We start from the raw sequence: 26,834 nt of genomic DNA, 5'->3' as shown, positions 1-26,834 counted from the left end.
CAAATGGAACTTGGGGAGGAAAGGGTTTGTTTAGTGATACAGCTCGCCCTGTCATAGTGTATAGCTGAGGGAAGTTGGGACAGGAACCCAGTGCAGGAACCTGGAGGCAGGAACCGAGGCAGAAGCCGTGGAAGGATATTGTCTCACTCCTCTTGGATTGTTCAGTCTGCTTTTTTAGACCACTCAGACCACCTACCTGCCCAGGGACAGCACTGCCCCACTCCACGCCCTCTCCCATGGACTTCACCCGCACCAATCATTAATCAGGAAAATGTACTACAGTCTTGCCTACAGGCCAATCAGATGGAGGAATCTTCTCTATTGAGGCTCCTCTTCCCAGTTAAGTCTAGCTTGTGTCCAGTTTACAAAATACCTGACTAGCCATCTGGACATTTTATGGCAGCAACAGAAATGAAGTGGGACAGTCAGTTTGAGAGGGACATGTGGCCTGCTGGTCTCGCTGTCCTTTAGCTCCGCACGATCAGTGGGACACACTAGACTCTTGCTTTTCAGAGTAGGTTAGGTTTAGAAAACAAGACAGATTTTTCCACCGTGAGCTGTTCTGGAGACACAGCAAGTCAAGCCACCCATCCCAGAGTTTCCTCCCTTATTCTAATGTCTTCTAGAAGCTGGAGGAAACAGTTTGAGAAGGTTAAAGACATATAAGAAATAGTGCTTTCTTCCTCCACCATTAGATGAAAGTTCTGAAAATAAACAAACAAAAAGGAAGATGTTCCAGACCCCTGGCATGCTGATGGCTTGAAAATCACAGATTTCAATAGGGGAGGGCTGAGGTGGAAAGTCGAGTGGTCCTGGAGGGCCTCCACAGGAAAGCCTGAGTGCCCACACGTGCGAGCATGGCAAGGCCTGTGGACACAGGAATTTCAATAAGGCTTGTATTTGCCAGCATGGACTGGTAAAGCATGGGCAAGCTGCAGCGAAACGGTCACTTACTTCTCTTCTTCCCTGTTCAATTATAAACAACCTGATGATAGAGATTTTACTCTCACAGTAACTGAAAGAGTGGCTTCCCCAGCTCAGTGCCTCGCGCTCATGGGAGAAAAGAAGGAATGAACGGGAACAGAAAAATACTCAGTAATTACAAATATTAAGGGGATCTACTTTTTTTTTTTCCAATGGTAGGACTTCATTCGAAGCCAAGACTTGTGACAATGTGATATATCCCCATCAATATTTAGCTGTTAAAGTAGACTGAGAGATACTTGAAGAGACAGCAGTGTTCCTGGAATCTGGCTCCTGGTTGTGGGTGCATTTAGAGAAACACATTGGCTGTCTGAGCTTCGGCATCTGCGCTAACGTCTTTGTGAGACATCACAGTCACACCTCATGTGTCGAATGCTAGATTGTGTCATTGATCATCAGGCCTGAAGGAATTCAAGAAGCGCTCATTATCAGGGAAAATGTTAATCTATCCGATTCTTAAAAGGAGTGCCACAGTTCTGGCGCAGAAATACTAAGCTGATTTTTTAAAAAGGAGAACCGAAAAGAGATTGTATTTTTTAAAACTGATTTTACCCAAAGAAATAGGTTTTTAAAAAAATCATCAAAGAAGCATCCCACAAGGAAAATCCAGAAAGAAGGGTGGGGGACTTGGCTAGTTTAAGTAAGAAAGAGGACGTGTTGACAAGAACACAGCACAGTTATATCTGCCAGCTTGCCCCACATAGTTGTCACATGTGTATGGTTGTCTATGCTGGGCCTTTTCTTGAACACTTTGGTTATCAAAAGGCAAGATGCAGCATGTCCCCCCCCAGATGAATGAGAACCTATGTATAATATATGGTAGTTTTGGCAACAAGCAGCAGAAAACTGATTCAAACTGGCTTACACAAGGGTTGGTAAACAGCAGCTGTAGGTTGGCCACCTGTTTTACTGGGACATGTTGACATGCTCCCTTCTGGCAAAAGAGAGAGAGAGAGAGTAATTTCTTCTCTGGATGTGGAACATAAATTTTCAGTCAGATTGTGCCAATTTAGGAGACGTGTCCATCACTGGACCAAAACAGTTGCCAGAGACACATTTCTGACCCACGTGGAAGCCTCTGTGGCAATGGGCAGCTTGAAAACAGCAGCAATGAGGCGTGCAGGTGGTTAGTAGGTGGATAACGGCTCACGGCCAAGTGGACCCCAGACCCTGGGGACCACCCTTCCTCCCCAACTTTACATAGCTCCTTCTCTACCTCTGATTAACTGTTTTTTTTTTTTGTTTGTTTGTTTGTTTGGTTGGTTTTTGTTTTTTTATCTTCTCTACCTGGTTTCTTTTACCTCTCCCAAAACACAGTGGGAAATACAACTGCAAGTACCTCAGATATGATTAGTCTTCCTGCTCAAACTCAAGTGAAGTGGACATTTCTGGCTTCTTTAAAAATTCAGCTGTGTCATGTGATGTTTTCCTGGAAGATGTCTTGTGAGAGGGCAGGTTATATTTAGAAAGAGTATAAATAGAACTTCACAGACAGTGCAAGGACGTTTTTTGCATTGCTACACCATGCAACGCTTCACTGATCTCTGCTGGTCTTCGCTGGTCTTTGCTTCACAGAGAGAAACATTCCAGAGAACTTCTGGTAGTACTCTGGATGATTCTGGCAGCTTCCATTGATGTGTGCTGATTCGGCAGGGCCTTGCTGTTTTCTGCTGGGCTGTGCCACCGCTATGAATTTGTGTTGCTATTTGGTGTTTGCTATTGGACTGGACTGCTGGTGTCCTGACAATGCAGAGTGGAATTGGCCCAAGGAACTACATCTACACAGGTCCAACTTTTCCTATTAATATTCTCTGTCCCTTTCCTCTGGTCAGTGGGCTAGAAGGGAGGCTGAAGTATTTAAGAACCCTAAATAAAGCAGGTCTTAAGAAATCTATGCCTACATTCATGACTCATTTTTCCAGTCTTATTTTCAAGTTTTTTGAGCTAACTTTTGATGATCCCAGTCAAGGTTAGGATCATCCTTCCATCAAAAGTGAGGTCGTGTTCTAAGGAAATTCTCACTGTAACCACAGGAACAGAGTTAGTCTATGAGAGAGAGAGAGAGAGAGAGAGAGAGAGAGAGAGAGAGAGAGAGAGAGAGAGAAATTGGCTAAATAAATGTATTTCTCTATATCAGATAGGTCAATGGTTTCCATTCTAAGTGATCAGATGCATTGAAATCATTTTTCTTTTCTTTTCTTTTCTTTTTTTTTCTTTCTTTCTTTCTTTTTTTTTTTTTTTTTTTTTTTTTCCCGAGACAGGGTTTCTCTGTGTAGCCTTGACTGTCCTGGACTCACTTTGTAGACCAGGCTGGCCTCGAACTCACAGTGATCCACCTGCCTCTGCCTCCCGAGTGCTGGGATTAAAGGCGTGCACCACCACACCCGGCCCAAAATTATTTTTCATTTGGGGAAATACAGACATGAAGCTGGAAAAGTAGGAATGTGGTTTGCCATTCCTGTCCCCAAATCCAGCACTGCTTTGTCTCCATGCTCCAAGATGGCAGCTGGTATGTCTACATTTGTAGGCAGCAGAAGAAGGGTGGGTTTAAGAAGGGGCAAGAGTTACACACTAATTGCAATTTAAGGAAAATTCCAGAAGATGACATAACCAAGTTGAGCAACCCCAATCTCAAACTCTGAAATGTTCCAAGACTGGAAATAGTTTGAACACTGAAATGACAACGCAATTGGAAAATCCCACACCATGAAATACCATTTTATGCTCCAAATTATTATAAGCATACTATGAAACTGCCTTAAGGCTAGGTGTAGCTGAAAAATAAATGAATTTTGTGTTTAGACTTGTGCCCCACTCACAAAACATATCATAGCTACATACGTGGGAAGGGGGCCGGGGATGTGGTTGCCCTAACAACATTACAAAGCCCTGGGCATGGTACCTATCACCTGTAATCCAGGGAATGAAGACAGAAGGCACAGAAGTTCAAGGTCACCCTAAGATGACTTAAAAAAAGACAGAAAAAAATCAAATATTCAAAAATCTAAAGAAAAAAATATGAAGTTCTGAACGTTTCTGGTACCAAGCACTTTGAATAAGAGGAATTCCACCTGTCATTCTTCCTCTTAATCTTTTTCAAGGGAAAGAGTCTCTTTTTTATGGACACCAATTTGCCCTTTTTTTTTTTTTTTTTAAAAATACTGGGTACTGTTACTACAGAGTAAGAAAACAAGTACCAGGGGACCAATAGCTTCTCTGCAAACTGGCCATTCATATTCAAGCTATGCAAGACTAAAACCATTTCTTTAAAAGTTTACGATGTAGGGTTTTTATTGTATTTTCTTAGTTTCACGTGTATCCGTGTTTTGGCCTAATGCATGTCTGTGTACCACTTGCGTGGCTCTTGGGAGTGGAGTTATACAGGGTGGTGAGCTTCCATGTGGGTGCTGGGAATTGAACGTGGGTCCTCCGGAAGGACAGCAAGTGCTTGTATGCTGATCCATCTCTCCAGCCCCAAAGCATTTCATTTTAATTTCGTTTATTTTATATTAACAAATAATAATTGCTTCTGTTTCTAAAGTACAATGGGATAGTCTGGTCTAATTATATATGATAGGATGGGCCATCAAGATAATTGATTTCTGGTTGTAGTTGGACGTGGGATGTCTCCCAGAGGCTTGGATGTTCAAGGCTTAGTCCCCAGTGCAGTGGCATCCAGAGGGGTTAGTGACTGGATTCTGAGGGCTGCGGCTTCCGTGGATAGAGACTTAGCAGATGGGATCTGGGCTCTGTATGTTATCCCAGCCCCTTTTTGTCTGGCTGTCACTAAGTGAGCAGCTTTGCTCCACCACATGCTCCCTGCCACGATGGTCGGCCTCATCCTAGGAAGCAAAGCCAAGACACCACAGAGGGAAATCTCTGAAGCTAGGAGCCCAGAATAAAATAAATCTTTCTATCTTTAAGTTAGTTTTCTTGGGTAAAATTTTTGGGTGATTTTTCAGTGATTACAAAGTGGTATTCATTCATCTCACCAACTCTTTTCCTGTGTGATGAAGGTCTTTATATCTTGGAAAGAACAAAGGCATTCGCCATTAAGAGATGTAAAGGAGAGGTCGGCAAAACAGCTCATATTTACACTCTTGTGTAGTAGCTGCTTTCTTGTTGGTGTGATAATACAATATGAACAGGGCAACTTAAGAAGAGAAAGGGGTGCCGGGTGGTAGTGGCACACGCTTTTAATTCCAGCACTCAGGAGGCAGAAGCAGGTGGATTCCTGTGAGTTCGAGGCCAACCTGGTCTGCAGTGCGAGTCTAGGACAGCCAAGGCTACACAGAGGAGCCCTGTCTCGAAAAAAAAGAAAAGAAGAAGAGAAAGGGTTGTTTTAGCTTATGGTTCTAGAGAGATAAGAGTCCACTGTGGCCCAGCAGCGGTAGGTGGCTGGGGCAGGAAGCTGAGAGCTCACATCTTGAACCACAAGCACAGAGCCGAGAGAATGAACTGCCAATAGGTTGGGGCCTTGAGCTCTCAAAGCCCACCCCTCAGTGACGTACTTCCTGTAGCAAGGCCGCACCTCCTAAACCTTCCCAAACCCTGCTGCCAGCTGGGAACAAGTGTTCAAATAGACGAGCCTGTGGCATTCAAACTACAGCACCCTGTCGTTGAAGTCGAAATACATGGCTATTGTTTCATTTGTGTCCTGTGAGATATTTATGATGAGAGCTGCTGACCTAATGAGGACTGAGCCTCCTATGGCAAGGTCATGTCATTTTAGGAAAAATTCTGTGTACTTCTGGACTTGTCACACTATGAAAGGAGATGGATAACATTTCTTACGTTCTGACTCAGACTTGGGAGCATCAGATGCAGGAAATCTATGATATAAGCTTGGGAACCACCGTCTGCCGGCTCCGCTATCACTAGGGTCCAGAGTGACAGCGTGTGACGCTTCCACTCGAGGCCTTTCACTGGTGACCTACTCTCTTTCCAGTGTGTTTCATATGGAAAGATGACTGACACCATCTCCTGATACTAGAGGGGAGTCACTAGTGGCGAGTCCGCCAATTTAGGATCAGGTCTCGTGCTTGTGAAGGAATAGAGTGGGGAGGATTTTCGTTTAAGCGTCACTGCTGAGGTTGTGCCAGCCATGTGAGCCAACACCCTTCCTGCAGTGGTGGGGGCGGGGGGGGCATGAGAGCAATTGCGTCAAGTATTATCTGGCAACAAGAATAGAACATTATTCTGAGCGACAAAGTGCTATTCAAATTCGACCGAAGTACACAGATGCAGTAACACGGTAATTATTCTAAGAAAGAATGTCTAATTTAGACATTACCTAACCTTTTGGGTTCTATTTTTGAGGGCATTTGTAATCCAAATGAGCAACCAACCTGCTTCTCTCGGGCTTTTACATCAAACTCAAAATCTGATCTGCAATTTTATTTCAAGCTCATCCGCCCATTTATTAGCGTTCAGTCAACGTCTCAATGACGGAGCCGTTTTAGGCCCAGGTGCTTTGCAGACAATAGAGAAGTAAAGAAATTGGTTCCGTTGTTTCTAGCGTGGCAAAGCTGCCTCGTGTCACTCTGGAACTGGTCCTTTTCTGGCGCGAGCTGCCCTGTGAGGTCTGGGCAAAGGCGGAAGGCGCACAACGACTGGCGTTTTCTCAGTGTTGGGACTTTTTGGCCTCTCCCCAGGAACTAACAGAACAAGCCACCATTCGCTGTTACAGTCAACTTTCAATCCTCAGAAAACCACTCATTAATTCATTATTTTGACAATAAGTTTTGAGGCTCCCGTTTGTACTGAGTGTGCTGAACCGTGACCGGAAAGACCCCCCTCCCCCCGACACACACACACACACACACACACACACACACACACACACACGCCTCAGAGAATTTACTATTCAGTGACACTGGTATCACTTTGATTATAGGAACAATTGCAAGTATATAGGAAGTAATCAAAGGAAATATGTATACATGACCAGAACAGTTGGGTGGAATTACATAAGTAACTCTTACATACTTCAACAACCTATAATGCTACTATATTCCTATGGTAATATTTTAATTTAAAAATATGATAGTTATCTGAAATATTAGTCGTATGTTTTGAGTGACAAATTAGTTCTTCAACCAGACTTACTTTAAGGATGTAGAGGAATTTTCACTCAGAACATGGCTGCTCTGACAAGAGATCACATCCAGAGATCTTCTAAGACCGTGTGATCCAGCTGGAATGCAGACACAGTGGGCCGTGGTGGCACACACCTTTAATCTCAGGAGACAGAGGCAAGCAGGTCTCTGAGTTCAAGGCCAGCCTGGTATAGAGCAAGTTTCAGATAAAGAAAAGCTTAGTTTCGGGGGTGGTGATACACGTGTTTAATCCCAAACAATGAAGGTAAAGTTAGTTTCAAGCACCCATGTTTGAAAGTGATGCCTAATTGAGTGGCAGACAAAGTGACTAATCAGAGAAAGACTTGAAAGAACAGGATATGCCCAGCTCTCACGAGAAGAGAGAGAGAAAAGGGAAGCTCCTTAAAGGAGTGGCACAGAGAATGAGGGAAAGAGGAAGCAGTTTTACAGAGAGAGGTTGAAGAGAAAGCAAGCTGGACACAGATGAAGACAGAATGAGAAGGAGCCAGAAGATTAGAAAAGATTGCTGGAGTTAGTTTGAGACCAAGAAGAGCAATTCAGAGGCCTAGAAAAAAAAAAAAAAAAAGAAAGGTTGACTAAGTCAGCTGGGAGAAGAGTTTGACTCAGAACAGCTGAGTTGAATCAGCCAGCGCAGAGCTCAGAAAGAACAGGTAAGGGTGAGCTTATTCAGCAGTTAAGTCTCAAAGGCTGAAAATATTCTAGGCCTAGGTTACATTGTATGGAGGCTAGAAGCTTCCAGGATGAGGCCTAGGTTAGCAGATGAAGGCAGTAGGTCTCCAAGATGACAATTACTTCAATTAAATAAAAGTTACCTTAACATAAGGAAGAAAAACTTTATTATAAATAATAAGCAAGGGGGCTGGAGAGATGGCTTAGTGGTTAAGAGCACTGGCTGCTCTTCCAGAGGACCCGGGTCCAGTTCCCAGCACCCACATGGCAGCTCACAACCGTCTGTAACTGGAGTTCTAGGGGCTTGAATACCCCCACACCTATGCACATAAAATAAAATTCTAAAAATAAAAATAAATAATAAGCCATGCATCAAAGTAGCTCATGCCTGTATATCCAGCACCCAGGAAGTGGAGGCAGAAGGATTCCAAGTGTGAGGCTAGCCTGGGCTACATAAAAGTCCTATGCTAGTCTATCTTGTAAGAGCTTGTCTCAAAGGGGGGAAAAGCTTTCTAAGAAATTCATACCAACTATTTTAATCATATAACAGACAGATTATATTCCATTTGCATAACGCAATTGTTACAGAAACTCACAGGAAGAGCAAAAAAGGGCATATGAGAGAAAGCTGAGCAATAGCATCTACACAGTAGGCAAGAAATGGTGAGGTGAGTGATCCCTTTAACCTCTGTGCAGTTTCAGAAATTTAATCGTTGGCCCTTGTAGTCTACCTCACAGTACTAAGAAAAGTACTTCATGAAATGTCCCACAAAGGGAAGTGTCGCTATAAACACGTGGCATCTGTATCTGTCAGCACGCCTTAACTAATGGTGGTCAGTGGCTTCACCTAGAAACCAACCTCTCATCAAAACCCCACCAGTTGTCAAGTGAAACAGACCATAGTCCAACAGCTATCTAAATGCTCTGAGTGCCTCTCAGGAAGGACTGATGCGCATTCTCCTGAAAACTGGTACAGAGAGCGTCCCAGGGTGTTTGATCATGAAACTTCACTCCAGCTGATGATGCCCTTAAGATGCCTCCGGAGTGGAAGCATGGGGACAATTCGAGTATTTCAAAGGAGATTACCAAAGGAAGGGGGGGGGGCCTATAGAGCTCTTCCACAGCAGTCCATGAGGTGAACAAACACTTTTGAATGCGTTTTATCTGTGAGCATCTAAACTCATGGGCTCGTTTCTGTGACCAGGAAGTGAGAGATTTAAATCCCCGGTAAAGTCACTGAATCAAAACAGATATGACTCGTACAGACTTTCCTGCCTGTCATTCTGCCTTTGAAGTTTTGAACTCTATTTAAATATATGTAGTGGCTTCATTTCATGTGGCATACACTCATCTTGGTGTTTGCAATGCATCAGTGAACAGGACAAAGACTCCGGTCCTAACAGAGGTTTTATATTTAGGTGGGAGATGGAAAATAAATCGTAAACACAATAAGTAAGTCATCTCAATGTGTGCCTGAGAGAAAGGTTGGGAAAATGAACTATTAGGCCAGGGTGAGACGTAGGACGTGCTGAGCATAGGCAGGGAAGGCAGTCCAGTTTTAAATAGCTGGCAGTGCAGACTCCACCGAGAAAGAAGTGAGGAAAAAGAGTAAGTACTCTTGCATACAAGGAGAACATTCCAGATTGAGGGCTCCGGCATGTCCAAGGGGATTAGAGGCGCAGGCAACACCTGCTGTGGCTGGAGTGGGATGACTGAAGGGAGTTGAAACCAAGGAGACGGTAGAGCCAGCCATCTGGGGCGTGTCAGCCTTTGCAAACATCTTTGCCCTGAAGGAAATGGGCGAGTGACTGTGAAGTTTTGAGCTTATATTTGACTCCTTTTGTTTTCCTGAGACAGGGTTTCTCTGCGTAGCCTTGGCTGTCCTGGACTCACTTTGTAGACCAGGCTGGCCTCGAACTCATAGAGATCTGCCTGCCTCTGCCTCCCGAGTGCTGGGGTTAAAGGCGTGCGCCACCACGCGTGGCCTGTTGACTTATATTTTTGAAGCGTCATGTTGCCTGAATTCTTGAGCCAGGACTACAGAGTGGTAAGGGCAGGAACAGGCACACTCCTTGAAAGGCTACTGGGATGATCCAAGAGAGGGTGCCGTTATTCCGGAGAAAACGGAAGTGCTGGAAGTTAGTTGGACATGGGCTATGAAAAGATTTGGGAAAAGAAAGAGGCATACAAGGAGAGGTGACTATCAGCTGAGCTGATATGGGCTATGAGTGGAACAGACTTCAAGGGAAAAGATGGAATCCAGGTTTGGACTTAAGATTGGGCTAGTCAGTCTGCAATGGTAAAGGTCTGAGATTCGGGGGACAGTCAAAGTTGGAGGCATGCATTTAATGGCTTCTGTATGACAGTCAAGCCCATGGAACATGGAAATCACCAACACAGTGGAGAAAAAGCCCCACAAGACCAAACTCCAGGACCCTTTGCCTTTATAGAGGCAGGGACACGAGCAAAGGAGTCTGAAGGGGAAAGCCAAGGACAGGAGTGAGAGTGGGAGTGGGGGACAGGGATGGTGTGTCTTGGAAGCCATTCCCAAGGAAGGACAGTCATTAGCTGGGCCATCTGCTATAGGCACACATCCCTAATCTGTGGCCTGAGAGCTGGCCAAGGACTTCTGAAAGTGTAGGTCTTCAGTGACTTTGGAAGGGCAATCTCAGAGCAGTGTGTGTGAAATACCAGTTGGGAAAAAAAGTTAAGAGGTGAGAAGAAGAGACAAACTGTACACAGTGAACATAGATTCACTTTTAGGACAATGTTACTTAAAAAAAAAAAAAGTAGAAAGAAAAAAGGAACTGTAACTAATCCCATTTTCTTAAGTGTTTTCTTTGTGTATGCATGTGAAAAATTAATACTTGTCAAATGAGTGCATTACTTTTTTAAGGAGGCAAGCATGCCTAATAAACCTGTACTAAACAGTATGGAAATACTAGAAAACTAATTTGCTATTGAATTATCACACCTATGAACACACTTCTGCCTAAGGTCACTCCAGAAATGATTAAATAAATAAATAAATAAATAGATCAGCTGTTATTAAAGACAACTCATCCAAAATGAGGCCTCTTAAAATTGAGAAATGTCTTGGGCCGTCTCTTCTGTCCCTCTCAAACACTACCAGTTTTCTAAGAAGGAACTGCAGAGTGCAGTAAAATCCAGACAGATACCCGTTGCCACTCCGCAACACCACACACCTCCTACAGCAAGGCTGATGATGCCTTGCCTCCAATAACACAAGAGTAGCTCACAGGAGTGAGTGTACGTTTGGGTGGTGACAAGGGAGGGCGGAGAGAGAACAGCAACTGTTTCTGAGATGTCAGCCCTAAGTCTGTGACTAATTTCTTCTGTGACTCTGGCGTCTTGCTCCAATAACTTTGAGCCCGAGACTGCATGTGCCTTCTCGTGTGTGCGTTTTTAAAGCTTTATTTATTTTAGAGGGGTGGGGTCAGCGGCAAGGTTTTGCCACCGTGTTCCTTTACCACATCTAAAGGTCACCTAAGACGTGTCATGATATCTAAGTAATGGCCAATATTTAATCTGAAAATATCTTTGAGAGAAAGGTAACATGGAGGACTGTGTTTGCAATCAGGGTTAGGGTCTGTGAGTAAGAAGGATACGATTGCAGCTTTTCACTGTCATGGGTCCTTCCTCTCCTAGCTGTATAAGCAGTTTCATTTTATAAGAGTAAAATTTGAAATCATATTTAACACACTATGGAGAAGAATTTATGGCTAATGCATTTTGAATCTACTAACAACTGCTTGTCTTCAGAATTGTGACTTTCAGAAGCTAAGAATATTGTGAGAAGAAGTCACTGCTTGGCCAGCAACCATCCAGTTGCATTACATCACGTTACACTGCTGATCACTGGGACCAGCAATGACTGTGATGACCTGGGAAGGACAATGAAGACGTGACCTCACTCTCCCGGGTCCATGTGGGCACTGCGAAGCACAGAACTGTGTTTAAGAGGTGGTGACTTTCCCAGAGAAGGGTCTGGGAAGATAAAACATCAACAGTGTGCAGGGCTTGGTAAGCACCAGGCATCTGTACAGCAGAGACAGTCTATGGATGCCAACATGTGCAGGACTGCTGACCCACCAGTCGGGAAAGCTCTAGGACCAGCCAGCACTAGCCAAGACGGACACAAAGAACATGAAGCATTTCCAATAGTTGGACAGATACAAAGGAAAATAAGCATCTTTACCATGGCTGGCAGGGGGGGATGCTTGAAAGAAGGAGTTGGCTTGGTTGGTTTTCTTTTTCCTTTTAAGCACATAAGAGCATGAAAAAAAAATATCAAGAGTTGCATTAAGCTCTATAATATGCTTGCCTTCCCCCTGAACACTTGACTCTGACAATTTAGTCCACAGAAACAGACATGGAAGAAGACAATGATGCATTCTGGGCCAGTGGTAGCTTGGGGTTTTTCTACAGCCATGCGTGAAGAGCTAGTTTTACAGTATAGATCTCTCTTGTACCAAACCAGTGGCACCCTTGGAGGCACCCAGAGTTCTTGGCACACAGCAACAGGCTGGAAGGTTCTTCTAATCTGATGGTTGCCAATTTCCTGTATGCCATGAGGCCCACCTTATACCTGGCATGCCATCACACCATTTTATGTAGACCATTAAGAAACAGCCATGATAGACATTTTAACTTAAGGAGAAAAAACATCCTTGAGGGTTATTTGGTCTGGTTTGGGTTTAGTACTCAATTTTGAAATTAAGCCAACTGTGGAGGCACATGTCTGCGGTTCCAGCACGTGGGAGGCAGAGGCAGGAGGATCAAGGAATTCAGAGCCAGTCCTGGCTACATAGGGAGTTAGAGGGTAGCCGGAGTCACACAAGACTCTGACTCGGCAAGCAAACAACAAAGCTTGAAATTAATATGTCAATCTGTAAGATGGGGCCTGAAATCAGAACCTTGGCAGTCTCTGCTGGATATGCCGATCTGGCCACCAAGACAGAATGGGGGCGTTTCCTGAGACTCTGGGACTTTCCATCTTTCAGTCTGGACACTGAATGGTACAGGAAAGGGTCATGTCATTCTGTGACTGGTAGAAAGAGGCCCCACTCAGGCCCTGATTTGATGGCCCCTTAAATTGCTGTTCCCCTGCTCATCTGCAGAATGGCAGGAAGGGCAGTGAGACTTGAAGGAAAGGGGGAATTTGACAATAATGTGTATGTACCATTGTGTGGGAGGAACACATGATGAAAGTGTGGCGGCAGTTAGCTTAGGAAGAATTGGGGAGGGCTAGGTTTGATTTTTAAAGGCTTTGTTTTGGTTTTCGTTGTTTTCTGGAACGAAGCGGGCCGAAAGCCTAATCCACTGGTTGCTTAGCTCCCCGCCCCCCAAAGTTGCAAACCCTGCTGAGAAGGTGCCCTGGCAAGGTGAAGACAAGGAAGGCATGCCCCCTTAGACAATGGAAGGCATCCCCTCCTTACCTCAGGGCCCTACTTGCTCCTTCCCGGGTATTGAGGATCAAGCAGAGTAGGTGCTTGCCCCGATTTTGCCACCTGAGTACTTGAAATAATAACCCAGCCTGGACATCTACAGTTCAAGGACTCGGGTGTATTTTCCTGGTGGCTTAATAAATAAGGGGCAGAGCTAGACATGATGGAACAAACTTGTAATTCCAGTTTTGTTTTGTTTTGTTTTTTAGGAGGTAGGAGATTTGGAAGTTTACGGTCATTTCTGTCTAGATAGCAAGTTCAAGGCCAGCCTAGGCTGCCTGCTACCTTATCTCAATAAAATAAAATAAGGCTTGGGCGTAGAGCATCTGCCTAGCACGTGTGAGACCTGGAATCTGACGGCCACGACTAGGAATTAGATTAATTTTTTAATCCTACCCCTTAGACTTACTAATTAATGCAGGTTTATCATTGGACAACTTCTTGGGGCAATCAGCGTCTGAGTGGACTGTGTGGCTGAAGAGCACACAGCTGGGCCTCGCTTCTTCAGATTGTGGAGAGAAAAGGCAACGTGGGCAGTGAGTGGGGTAAGGGGCACCTGAGCAATCGTTGCAGCCTCTGTAGCCTTTGGAACCTCCCTGGATCATGTTTCACTCTCTCGGGGGGGGGGGGGGGGGGGCAGGGCATGGAAGTGTCCTCCAGAACCTCACATGCTGGTCTCTCTCCTCTGTGGAACTGAAAATACTTGCAGACCTTTGCAAAGGTCATCTGTTGCTAATAATCTATCCTCCTGAGGGCCCTGGGCTCACGCACGCGCGCGCGCGCACACACACACATTAGTCTGGCTGGTTTAAAGACAAGAGTCAATTGTAGGTGACAGTTTCTGCAGTAGGTGCCTCCTCAGCACAGGGTGAGAGAAAGGCTAGGACCTGTCTCCTGGGAATTAATTCCAAGGACCTTGATAAAATTAACAATGATAGGTTGGCAAGTAAGATTAGATGAAAACATTCTCTAGGAGAAAGAACTAGTTGGGTAGTTTGATTGATGTCTCCCGCACACATTTATTCTCAGCAGCACCAGGTATGAAGACCATCAATAAAGACCACCAATTCTGCTTCAAAAAATACTTTTGGTTTTAGTTTTCGGTCTCTGTCCTTCCCAACCACTCTGATGGTAGTAGCCCCTCAAAAGCCAGTGAAATAGACCCAAGCTTTGATACAAACTCATGGGTAAATAAATATGTGTGGACTTTAGGCAATCCACAGATTCGGAAATATAGCTGTTAGCTACCCCCTCACTGGCTAATTGGGTCCAATAAGGCCCACTTCTCCTAACTTTTACCAGGATCAAATGAGAAGTGAATGCAACTCCCTGGTGCCACGCTTCCCACACGGGACACTCAGTGGGGGGTGGTACACTGTCCTTAAGTCAAAGAGGCAGTGAGGGCTTGGCGTGTGCAGGTGAGTGGGGTGCCTGCCAAGCATTGTGAAGACCTGAGTTTCATCCACAGCACTTCTCAAAGAGGGAAGAGGCAAGTGCTCTCTTTCATGGTCCACTCAAAAAAAATTATTTTTTTACTTTTAATTATGTGCATGTAGGTATGTGCACACATGTGCAGGTCCAGAAGGCCAGGGAGTGTGAACAGACACCCTCTGCTAATGCTGAGAACCAGATCCAAGCCTCTTCAAGAGCATCTTCCCTCAGTCAGGCAGCCGTCTCTCTAGCTCCTAGTGGTTTCTTTTAACATAGACATTTCTATGCATCCTAAATCTATGAAACAATCCTTTATGTGGCTCACAATGACAAGGCATATTCCAAATACTTCTGTAATTTTCAGTGTTATCTGCCCAAATCTCTCAGCAAGGTTCCTGGGCGTGCTTTACCAATTCAACATCACAGCGGCCCAGAACTAGGAGCAAGGAGGGGGCAGGCATCACTGTGTTATAAACACACTTGCTTTCTCTGTGCGCAGGGTTCTGCCACTTTGACAACTCTCTAGTTCCCAGAGAGCAGAGACCGCTGGGAAACAGGAAGTAGCTGTGTGCCGGAGAGAAAAACACCTAGAAATCAGCAGTCAAGTCTCTCCAAGCAACACTGTGGTCAGAAGGAGGAAATTCCTCCACCTGCCCTCACACACAGCCCCCAAGAAAGTTTAGAGAATGTTAGTTTGGGAAATTCCCTCAGAGACGAGGTGGAGATGGAGAACACTTGTGAAGAGAGTCTGGATGAGGAAGCTGCCGGGACGCGCATGTGTGTGCGTGCGTGCATGTGTGTGTGTGTGTGTGTGTGTGTGTGTGTTGGGGTGTGTGTGTGTGTCGGGGTGTGTGTGTGTGTGTGTGTTGGGGTGTGTGTGTGTGTGTGTGTTGGGGTGTGTGTGTGTCGGGGGTGTGTGTGTCGGGGGTGTGTGTGTGTCAGGATGTGTGTGTGTCGGGGTGTGTGTGTGTTGGGGTGTGTGTGTGTGGCGGTGTGTGTGTGTGTATGTGTGTGTGTGTGTGTGTGCGTGTATAGTGAGGTGCTCCAGCACTGCCACGCCCCTTGCATCCCAATCCTGTTGATCACCCCAAGAAATTAATGTGTGAGTCTCCTGCCCTGTGACTTTAACAGCTAAGATTCACTTCCTGTTAGGCACTCCCGTGACCCTGCCCACCCCACTCCATGGAAGGGGGCCGCAGCTGGACCTGTGAGTTCCTCTCATTGCCCTGCTTAGCAAGCCCATCAGGTTTTGCGGGGTTCTAATCTAAATGTGACCTTGGGGTCACATTCCTAACTGCAGCTAAGCTCCAAGAGTAGGAGAGAAATCCTTCCCACGGGGAAGGAAAAAAAAAGTCACAGATAGACCTATGACCATGGAGGACTTATGTCCACAGATGAGTTGGCACAGAGGAAGGGGTAGGATTTCTACTTCTCACCCAGAAACCTCTGAGGCCTTCAGTTCTCAGCTCCTTACAAGAACAAGTAATGTTTCTGGTTTCAGGGGGAAATGTTTTCATTTGCCTTCAGCAGGACTGTAGTTATGAGTGTGAAATTAATTGAATAATGATGCATATCGGAGAGGGGAAAAAAGCCCCTGGTGCAGGCACAGATGCCAAAGGGATTGGGTTTTAAGCAGATTCTAACATGGACCTGGAGAAATAAATAAACTACTAATAAGAGGAAGGCACAGGGCAGCTTTGATAGAAGTAAGCTGCTTGCCTTTGCCCTGGGAAGTTTATAGTGTTTTAAACGATTATAAACATGTCAGTGTGCGTGGATACTGTTCCCATAGCAACATAGCAACAGTTAGGAGTTTCTCCAAACATACCAAAAAGGAAACTAAAAATAGCTGGCCTCCAATATCAAAATATGCCCATATACATATTCAGGCAGTGTACACAAAGTAATGTGTTATTAGAAGTCCCAAAGACACCAGCCTTTCACAAAGTATGCCATAGTTAGCTTTAAAAGAAGAAGAAGAAGAAGAAGAAGAAGAAGAAGAAGAAGAAGAAGGAGAAGGAGAAGGAGAAGGAGAAGGAGAAGGAGAAGGAGAAGGAGAAGGAGGAGAAGGAGAAGAAGGAGAAGAAGAAGAAGAAGAAGAAGAAGAAGAAGAAGAAGAAGAAGAAGAAGAAGAAGAAGAAGAAGAAGTCTTCATCCTAGCCCACTAAGGAGCTTTGGCAAATGATGGCTCCCAGTGGAGGAGGGAAAGTCAGCCTTGATAGGCTGCCTGTGTTCCAGTGAGCAGCCTTACACCCCGGGACATACAGATACTACGGAGACGCAGTCCAAAAAAAGCACAGGGCATCGGGAAGGAAAAGTGCTGCGTGTGGGCTATGAGGAGTTGGAAAGGTTTGGTAAAAACAACAAATTTCTCAAACACTTTCTACATAGAAACAATGCAGTTCTTTTAGAAATGGGGTAGAGGGTACCCCCAGTCTTTGGGAGGCAGCGACAGGTGGATTACTGCGAGTCCAAAGCCACCAAGGCCTACGGAGTGAGACTTGCCTAACATAGCGGAACACCAGAGGCTCAGCAGTTAGGTGTGCAGACAGCTCTTCTGCGTAGCCATGTCCATTAGCGCACCAACCACCGCTGACTCCAGCGCCAGGAGTTCCCAACGCCTTTAACTCCTCAAGGCACCTACACGCACTCGTACACACGAGCCCACACACAAACATCCACACACAGCTAAAAAAATAATAAAGATTTAACTTAAAACAGTGAAGGGAGGGTGGAGATGTAGCTCCATTTGGTAGAATGCTGGGGACTAACGGGCACAAAGTCCTAGGTGCTAACTCCTGGGCCAACAAAAACAAAAACAAAAATGAACTGGGTGTGGCGGCACACAAGGTCACCCTCGGCACAGGGATTCCAGGCCAGCCAGAGGACAGGAGACTAGCCTCAAAACAAAGCCGAACAAAAGAATACGGGAGGGAGAGATCGGGGAGTCACAAGGAACAAGTGGACTTTAGGCTTAGAGGCCCCACTCTGCCTTCTGTTGTTTCATTCTTTGATCGTTTACTACATGTGCGTGATGGAGTTTGATCATATTCACACTTCTCTCTCTCTCTCTCTCTCTCTCTCCCTCCCTCCCTCCCTCCCTCCCTCCCTCTCTCTCTCCCTCTCCCTCCCCCCTCTCTCCCCCTCTCTCTTTCTCTCTCTCTCTTTCTCCCTCTCTCTCTCTCCCTCTCTCTCCCTCCCTCTCTCTCTTTCTCCCTCTTTCCCTCTCTCTCTCTCTCCCTCTCTCTCCCTCCCTCTCTCTCTCCCTCTCTCTCCCTCCCTCTCTCTCTCCCTCCCTCTCTCTCTCTCCCTTCCTCTCTCTCTCTCCCTCCCTCTCTCTCTCTCCCTCCCTCTCTCTCTCTCTCCCTCCCCCTCTCTCTCTCCCTGCCTCTCTCTCTCCCTCCCTCTCTCTCATTTCCCCTTCTCTCCTTCTAACGGCCTTCTTCCCTTTCATGCCTTTCTTTATTTGAGACAGGCTCTCTGGCTGTCCTGGAACTTACTATATAGACCAGGCTGGCTTCTGCTTCCCAGAGGGCTAGAGTTAATGTCATGCACCACTATGCTCAACTAGTGTGTCTAATTCTGTGATCCTTTGGGTTTGGCTTGCCTACGTAGATGGGATATTACTTATGAAGCATGCCACCTTACCAGTGACTGTGGCACTAAAACAAACAAACAAACAAACAAAACCAAAACCAAAAGACCCGCCTCCTTCCCAAAGCAACCATTAACTGCCAAGAGTCTCCCAGGCAGGGGTGGGACCTCATGAGCCCCTATGACATTCATGATGAACTACTGATGGCCCAAATAGAATTGTCAAGACAACCTCAAGTCATAGTTTCCGGTTCTTTCCACTTTTCATCCCTTTCTGGCAACACTGAGGTTGGAACCTAGGCCATCACACACGCTAGGCAAGTGCTGGACCACTGTGATACATCCCTCATCCCTGAGGCTGGTGACATCAAGGCCTCCAGCCATTGTCTTGGCTACTCTGCCTGACACTTCCCTTGCCCAGAAGGGTCCCTGCGTCCTAATTTGCCTTTTGCTCCTCTCCAAAACTGGATATACACGCACAATAGATGCTGTGATCTCCATTTACGGCAACATTCCCTCGGTCTCTTAATGACCCTGTCCGTTTCATTATCTTCCCTACAGACACTGGATGCTAGCTACACTTTTAAAAATAACATAAAACCAAATGTAACCCCTTTCCCAAAGAACTTGCTTAAGTTTACACTGAGTGGCAGAAATAATTATTCCAAAATAAAACAGAACGCCATGCCCTGTTTTGGGATCTTTACTACTTGTGCCCTTTAGTTACACCCAAGAAGCACAAGAATTTAAAAAAACATCATCCAATGAGAAGAATTATTACTTGGGTATGTATTTATTATCCAAACAGAGGTGAATTTGAGGATGAAATAGGGTGCTTTTTATGATTATACCAGAAAAGCAGGTGTAAGGCCAGCCTGTCCTAGGCTGGCCCAGAGGAGCAGCCACACATTGTACAAAAGAGCACAAGTGTCTTGAAGGAAGGGACAGCATGTGGCTTCTTTTAGGGTCTTATTGACTGCAGTGCTTCATGATGCAATAATTGCCTAGATGGGTAGATGACAATTGGGCTGTGTTTTTATGAAATTTGCCACAGATGTAAAACAGCTAAGCATGCCACTTACCCTTCAGGTCTACAGTCTCCACGCTGGGTTTCAGTAAAAGCTCACCTGAAACTAGAGGGTGAATTTCCCCTCTTCGTCATCCGAACTCAGCCCTGAAAGGAAAAGTAACACAGATGGAAAAGAGGAACGCCCATGAGTCATTGAGAAGATAATTCCATGAGTCTGGAGTGTCTTGTGAGGGCACTAAAGGGGGTGGGTGAGCGTAGGGATTCAGATAAGAAGCCATTTCATACTGTCTATGATGGCTCTTATCTGCCTTTGTTTTCTTTGCCAGGAACGTTGGCCCTGAGGGAGAAATGCAGAACAAGTATTGAATGAGTTCCTGCTGACAAGAAAGGACGCTATTTGCTTTTCATGTTGTTGAGTTGGGAAGAGCATCCCTCACTGGCTAAATCCACAGATAGGGATGGGAGGAGGATCTTCACGGTCCTCCTGGGTCTGCTAGTAGCATGGGAACGCTTTGCACAAGTCGTTTTCGCCACATAATCAGCCTCCATCTTGGCTTAAAAGCTGTACCAAGGATTGCAGTCTTTGTGTTCAAACGAAGCTTTCATCACTCTTCCTGTAAGGAGGGCTCTAAGTCTCTCTGGCCCCGGGTGAAGAGGTGACACACTTTGGGAGGCAACGTCGCCTGGCCTTAAGCTCTCAGATCCTACAGCCATGTTGTTCATTTGAGTTTCAGCCAGATTATTCTGTAGGCTGTTGCCTAAACTCTGTGGTCCCAGGTGTCTTTCTGTGTCTCTCTGTGTCTGTGTCTGTGTCTGTATCTGTGTCTCTCTCTCCCTCTTTCTCTCTTTTTTGTTTTTGTTTTTTGTTGTTGTTGTTGTTGTTTTGTTTTGTTTTATTGTTTGTTTGTTTTGTTTTTTGTTTTGAGACAGGGTTTCTCTAAACAGCCCTGGCTGTCCTGGAACTCTCTCTGTAGATAAGGCTGCCCTCGAACTCACAGAGATCCATCTGCCTCTGCCTCCTGAGTACTGGGGCTACAGGTGTGCCCAGTTTGTAACTTCATCTTTCAAAGAGGGAAAAATACTTAGATCTTCTAGAGCAGCTGGCCTGGATGAAATACCCTTATAAATATCAAGAATATAAATGTGGGCTACTGTGATTTCTTAGCACATTTGGTAACAGTACTTAGTAGGGAAAAAGTCAAGGAATGGCAAAAGTGACACTTTTCTATTTCTTCTGCAAATCAATCCACGTGTGTACTTAATGCCAGATTTTAATGCCTCAGCTTCGCTACACCTTAACTTCATCTCTTTCCCCTGAATTCAGTTGTTTATTACTCTTAAGGCTGAAGAGACTTTGCTTTTCATCATCGTCATCATCACCATCATCCATTAACCAGTTAGTATCTTGAGCCACAACTGGCCACTTGTATTTCATGGAAAGCTGAAGAATCCATATTTTGAAAAATGGCCTCTCTTTTTAAAATGTCTAATTTAGAGACTGAAAACGTTCCAGAAAAGTGAATTTCTTCACAAAATTGTGAAAACCTTTAAACTTAATTAATTTCTGTTTCTAAGAGTAGGGGTGGAGGATAGGCTTTTTATAAATATCAAATCATGTTGTTATCTACAGAATCTGCCAGTTGGTTAAATAGAGCCAAATTCTGTTCAGTGTGATAATTACTGAATTTGACATTCACAGACGTTCTTTTGTAATTCTGGGAATAAGAAATCCGCAAACTCATTAAATTACAAAATGTTTCAACCCTATTACCCTAATTCAATTACCCCATGGACTATATCACAGCAGGAAGTCTCTAGGACAGGCCCTCATGTTTAGACTCAATAAAAGGGATTACATTCATATAAAAGCTACCACAGTGTGGCTTTTAAAAAGTAAAATCTAACATTAATCTACCCAACCTATAGTTATGGTTGATGGCTCTAAGGAATATTTGGTTATCCTTGCCCCTCACAGTGTCTTTGGTCTGGTAGTTCTTCCCTGGCATTGAAAGATGAAAGACAGGGCTGGAGAGATGGCTCAGTGGTTAAGGACACTGACTGCTCCTCCAGAGGTCCTGAGTTCAATTCCCAGCAACCACATCATGGCTCACAACCATCTATAATGAGATCTGATGCCTTCTTTGAGCATTGTATACATAATAATAAATAAATAAATCTAAAAAAAAAGAAAGAAAGAAAGAAAGATGAAAGACAAAGGAAATAGGACCAACATTTAGATAAGAATATTTGGGAGACAAGAAACCTGACCATAACAATTACCCATTTTAGTAATTGACTTATTTAACACTATTTTCTCCTCAGCCACATGAAGGGAAATCTACTTATTTCCCACAAGATAACAGTTTTTAATGAAAGTGTTATTATTAAATGCAATTAATCAGTTATAATGTCTGGATAACACCTATCATTTCATAGAGCCCTGAGTTCTTCAAACTCCTCCTGAAATGTCATGTGCTAATGGATGACACAGCATGTTGGTGGAATCTCACCAGGCTGAGTTGTTCCTGTGGCAGCAAAATGGTGGAAAACAAGGAAAGTGTGTGGTCTCTAAATATCACCCCCAGAGCACTTCGTCATCACAAGGGTGGGGAGGGGACAGCGGGGGCAGGAGGAGGGCTACCTCCTTAACCTCATGCTCACACTAAGCTAACGGGACATGACTCCATCCCACGCCCAAGCAGGTATGCCAGGGCAGACCCCTTCTCAAGATTGATGGCACTGTCTTGCCGAAAAGCAAGAAGAGCTTACCACTGTGCCCTGTCTGTCCATCGTAGTGGGGCAAGTGGTTCCAAGTGACACCTCCTTGTCAGGACCTTGTGGACATTTCTCAAGTGCTGCTGAGGTCTCACTAGAGGAAATATTGGAACTACTAGGGCCTTGCAGATAAGACAATCTAGATGTTTGTATTAAGAATTACCTCCTTGCTCCGCTGTGTGTGTGTGTGTGTGTGTGTGTGTGTGTGTGTTGAGGTAAAAAAAAAAAAAACAAGCAAGCAAAACAACCAGAGCACATCGGCTACCAATTAGTGAGCGCTACCAGATGAGATAAAACATTTTGCTGTCACGGGCAACCCGACAACAGCAGATTATTTTTGGACTTTCAAGCATTATTTTTGTGGCTACCAAGCTGGTTAGGGACACAACCTCATGTCCTACAGAGAGCAATTTTGCTGTGGGAAAAGGAAGCTCTGCCTAAAATTGCCCTCCAAAAGGGAGGCCTGTTCATTCCAGCACTCCCAGTGGTGGCAGGGTGCCTATCTCCTTTAAGGCTGGACGTGTGCTTGAATGTTGCTTTGCCCACCTAAAAATCTCACCACTTCTCACGCCTCTGGCTCAGTACCGCCTCCGTTTACTTCCGGCTGCTTAGCCCATCTGGCAAGCAGTTGATGAATTTGTCTCTCAGCATGGGAGCCGGGAGCCGGTTGGGTCAGTCTAAGAACATCAGTTATAATAACTTTAGCTTTATGAGAAGAGGCAGTGTGTCTGTCTGTTTGTCTCAGGATCCTCAACGTCTGCAGGGCAACTCAGTCAGTAGTTACTAAGCAAATAAACCAGCAGATGAGTAAATAACTGAGATTGGATGGCTTTAAATGTCTTACTTCTTTGGCGTTTGTTTCAAAGGGGAGGGAAGGAAGGAGTCAACCTGTGTCAGGGCTAAACACTGAGGCAAAACACAAAGAATTTAGTCCCAGGTGGTTTACAGACCCCAACCTCAGATCTGAAGACATCTCAAGACAGAGACGTGCACCGCTCTGAACAAGGGTGCCTTTCAGACAAGCGTTTCTCTTTCATTATAGTTTCCAGAGGGATAAGGCTTATTTGCATGTTTAAGTTGTGTTGTTTCTTTAAAGCCAGTTTCTTTTGTTACCCCCAGAATGCTTCATATCTTATGTAGCGCATGAAGAGAGGTGTTCTCACCATAAAGACTTACCTTAGAAGCTTCCTCTGTTGTCGGCTGAAGCCCAAACACAGTGTTCTTTCAGAACCGAGAAGGACCACAGCTGAGTGCTAGGTCACATGAACCCTCGTACTGCAGCCATGATGATGTCTTAAAAACACAAGCATCCCTACAGAAAGAGCAAAGATCAATATTTAGTTTCCTGTCTCCCTACTAGGCATTTCCTCACTCTTATGGCCTCCTGCTCAGATTCTTTCCTCATCATCCACTCCAGTTTGTTCCTTGGGGAAAAATAAAGACTTGACATGAGAATAATAGTAATACAAATATAAAACATTTTCAACAAACATAAAGTTTGAGTCCTGGGACCTGTACCATGTTATAGGAAATATGCCGTGTGCTGTTGTATTTTAAAACATTTTCATGTGTTCTCAGCACTAACTAGATGACTTTGTTAACCACGTTTTGGTGAAAGAAAGAGGCAGCAAGTATTGCCGAATGATCTTCCGTCCTGTCGTATATACTGGCATCCACGGCGATAAGCTTCTCACAGGCTGGTCCTTGGCTTTGTCCATTGCCAGGGGCATAGTGCTTTAGGTACCGTTGCCAAGGTTACAGCCACCTCATACCATACACCATCTTCCTAGTTGTCACACATTTAACTTAATTTCCTAATTAAACACAGATGTGAAAGCTACTGGAGTGCTATACATTAAACCGCTCACCAGATCGTTCGCATTTAGAGCAGCTTGTGTCGCTCCAGAATCTCGCTTGCTCTCAGCCTAACATGACGTTAGGCAGCATGTGGTGAAGACCTGAGCCATGCACTTGTCACCACCCACCTGCCATGTCTAGAAAATATCCATTCAGGTCACAAGAAGCTGCTAAGTTAAAATACAGTACTGCTCCCAGAGGCTCACATGCCAAGATCTACAGTCTACCAAAGGGCTTGTGACAGCTCACAGTATCCCAATCAAGTAAAAAGAAAGCACTAAGTGACTCATGGGAGGGCAGCTTATACAGCATGGATATGCTGGATCATGGTGAGATGATTTACATTCTGGAAAAGACAGAGTATGGTGACTCAAGGTTCCATGACATACTTTGGAATCGCATGCCATATGAATCTTATGATTTGCTAGCATCTAGAAATTTCCATTTAATATTCTCAGGGCATGATTGACCATGGGTGACTGAAATCTTAAGAAGTAAAACTTCAGATAAAAGGGACAACTACAATACAAAAAAGGGGGCGGGGCATCTGCCGAATGGAGTGTGTGGACTGCGCGACCAGTGTCACCCAAGTGAGACCTCATCAAAAGCATATTGTGAGAGAGCCAATGAGTCACTGCTATTGTTTAAAGCCGAGTGGCACGTGGCACCAAATACAAGAATCTCTATCCCTGTAGCAGAGAGCTTGGCAGGATGGTAGAACTAATGGTTACAACCTAACTTTCTTCTGTAACTCAGTCAGATGTCACCATGGGCCTTTTATTCTCTAGTTTACGAACTATTAGATAACTAAATAACATTTCCCATAAAGCTATTGTTTTTATTTTTTAATTTGCCAGAAGGGTTTCTCTGTGTAACCTTGGCTGTCCTGGACTCACTTTGTACACCAGGCTGGCCTTGAGCTCACAGCGATCTGCCTGCCTCTGCCTCCTGAGTGCTGGGATTAAAGGTGTGTGCTACTATGACCAGCTAAATTATTGCTTTTAGACACAAATTCCTTGATTGTAACAAAGTAAAGAAAAATATGAAGTCTTGTTTTTTTAACCTACTAGAGCATATCTTCAATTTTTTTTATGACTTTTGTACTTTTTAATTTCTTATCCCTTACTTATTACTATCCTGTTTGAGCAAGGAAGATGTGAGATGTCTGGGTATTAGCTGGTTACGGTCATCACAAGCTTTCCTTTCCACCCCACCCCACATCATCTCTTTCTGTGTTTGGCTTTTCTGCATCCATTTGGCATTGAGCTCTCATGGCATCCTAGAAGGAAGAGGCGGTAGGCAGGGTAGACTGCCCTGGGGTCGTAGAAACATAGGAATCGCTGTGGGTTGGGTGTGAAATGTCCACCGTAGGCTCACACAGAGTCGTGCGTTTGAACACTTGGTCTCTAGCTTCTGGTACTGCTGAGGGTGGGTGGGTTCTGGAATGTCAGGGCTAGCTGGTAGATGGACCATAGGACCAGGGGCAGAGGTATCCATGGAGTTGCCCATCGCCATGAATCCCCCCACTACACTATAGCCCCTCAAACCATCGTTCAAAATAAGAAACTTAAGGAACACAGAAGTTGTTATAGAACTCACTCCATCTCCAGTCTTAACTCCCCTCTGTAGTATCTACCAGGGATACTCAGTTGGCAGAAGGAACCCAGTGTGTTGGTGGAGTAGGAGGGTAGTCCATTAACTTAATGATTTATCATCAAATTTACTAGTTTATAACTTTACCAGTTTACAATTTTTAATTTATACTTAATAAGACTTCATTTCATTCATTTGTGCTTAACTCTACTTTTTTTTTTTTTTTAAATCATTTTATGATCTCTGATTCACTGTTTCCCACTCTCCAGTCAAAACCAGCTGTGATTATGCCTGGCTGTAATCTCAGCACTTGAGAGGCTGAGGCTGAGCGCCATGAGTCCTAGGTCACTCGAGGCTACACAGCAAGTTTAAGACTAGCTTGGACTGATAGTAAGAATGTGTCTGGAAAAAAAAAAGTCAATAGATTAGCACAATGTGTCAGCCTTCATTACTGTTCTCCCATAAACAGCAATGCTTCTTTCTGTTCATCATCTATGTCATCCCAGGGGCCCAGCTACACCGATGCTCCAAACGTCTTCCTCATCCGGGATGTAGGCTAGACAGGCTACCTACAGAACAAGGAAAGAATATCAGTGGGATTCTGTAACCACCCTTGAGGCATCTTGAATCCATGCCTACAACTTCTATTCACATTCCGGTAGCCAAGCGAGTCATATGACCACATTCTAGCAGTGGACAGGAAGTGTGCTCGTCCTTCCGGGAAGCTCACTACAGAAGAGCCCTGTAGCTGCTCAGGGAGCCGGCGGCTGGGAAGAGCAATAGGGCCTACCAAACAACGCACTTTGGCTTCTCACTCATTAGTTCCACCTCATTGCTTCTGGTGGGGAAGAGGCCTTTCTCCTTATTTGATGATCTATGCTATGTCCACCAAGCGGTTCTGCCATCTGCAGCCAGTCAGCAGATGGGGAAGAGAAAATGAAGAAGTCCGCTCTCATCTAAGAAGGCTGGACCTAAAAGAAAGGCACACACCTCCTGCCATGTTTTCCTGACACATGGCTACAGGGTTGGAGAAGTTCACTGATGACTGTAGCCTCTGTCTTAGAAGCTTCCTCTAGGCCACAGCTCCATGATAGAAGAAAATCGGTTTTTAGCTGTCTACTAGCTATTTCTTCCATACAAAAAAACTCTGTTTTGAAGGCATTTAGGAATTACTTCTAGACCCACTTATCAGGAAATAATAGAATAACAAAAAAACAAAACAAACCTCAGGAGCCTGTGGCTTAAGTTGTGTTGCTATTTTCTGTGCTATTTTTCATAGCGATTCGAGGGACTCCATATCAAGGCATCTGCTAC

Source organism: Acomys russatus, chromosome 22 (assembly GCF_903995435.1).
Source record: "Acomys russatus chromosome 22, mAcoRus1.1, whole genome shotgun sequence".
Taxonomy (NCBI): domain Eukaryota; kingdom Metazoa; phylum Chordata; class Mammalia; order Rodentia; family Muridae; genus Acomys; species Acomys russatus.
The sequence above is the reverse complement of the archived record's forward strand: the minus strand, read 5'-3'. Positions refer to the sequence as shown.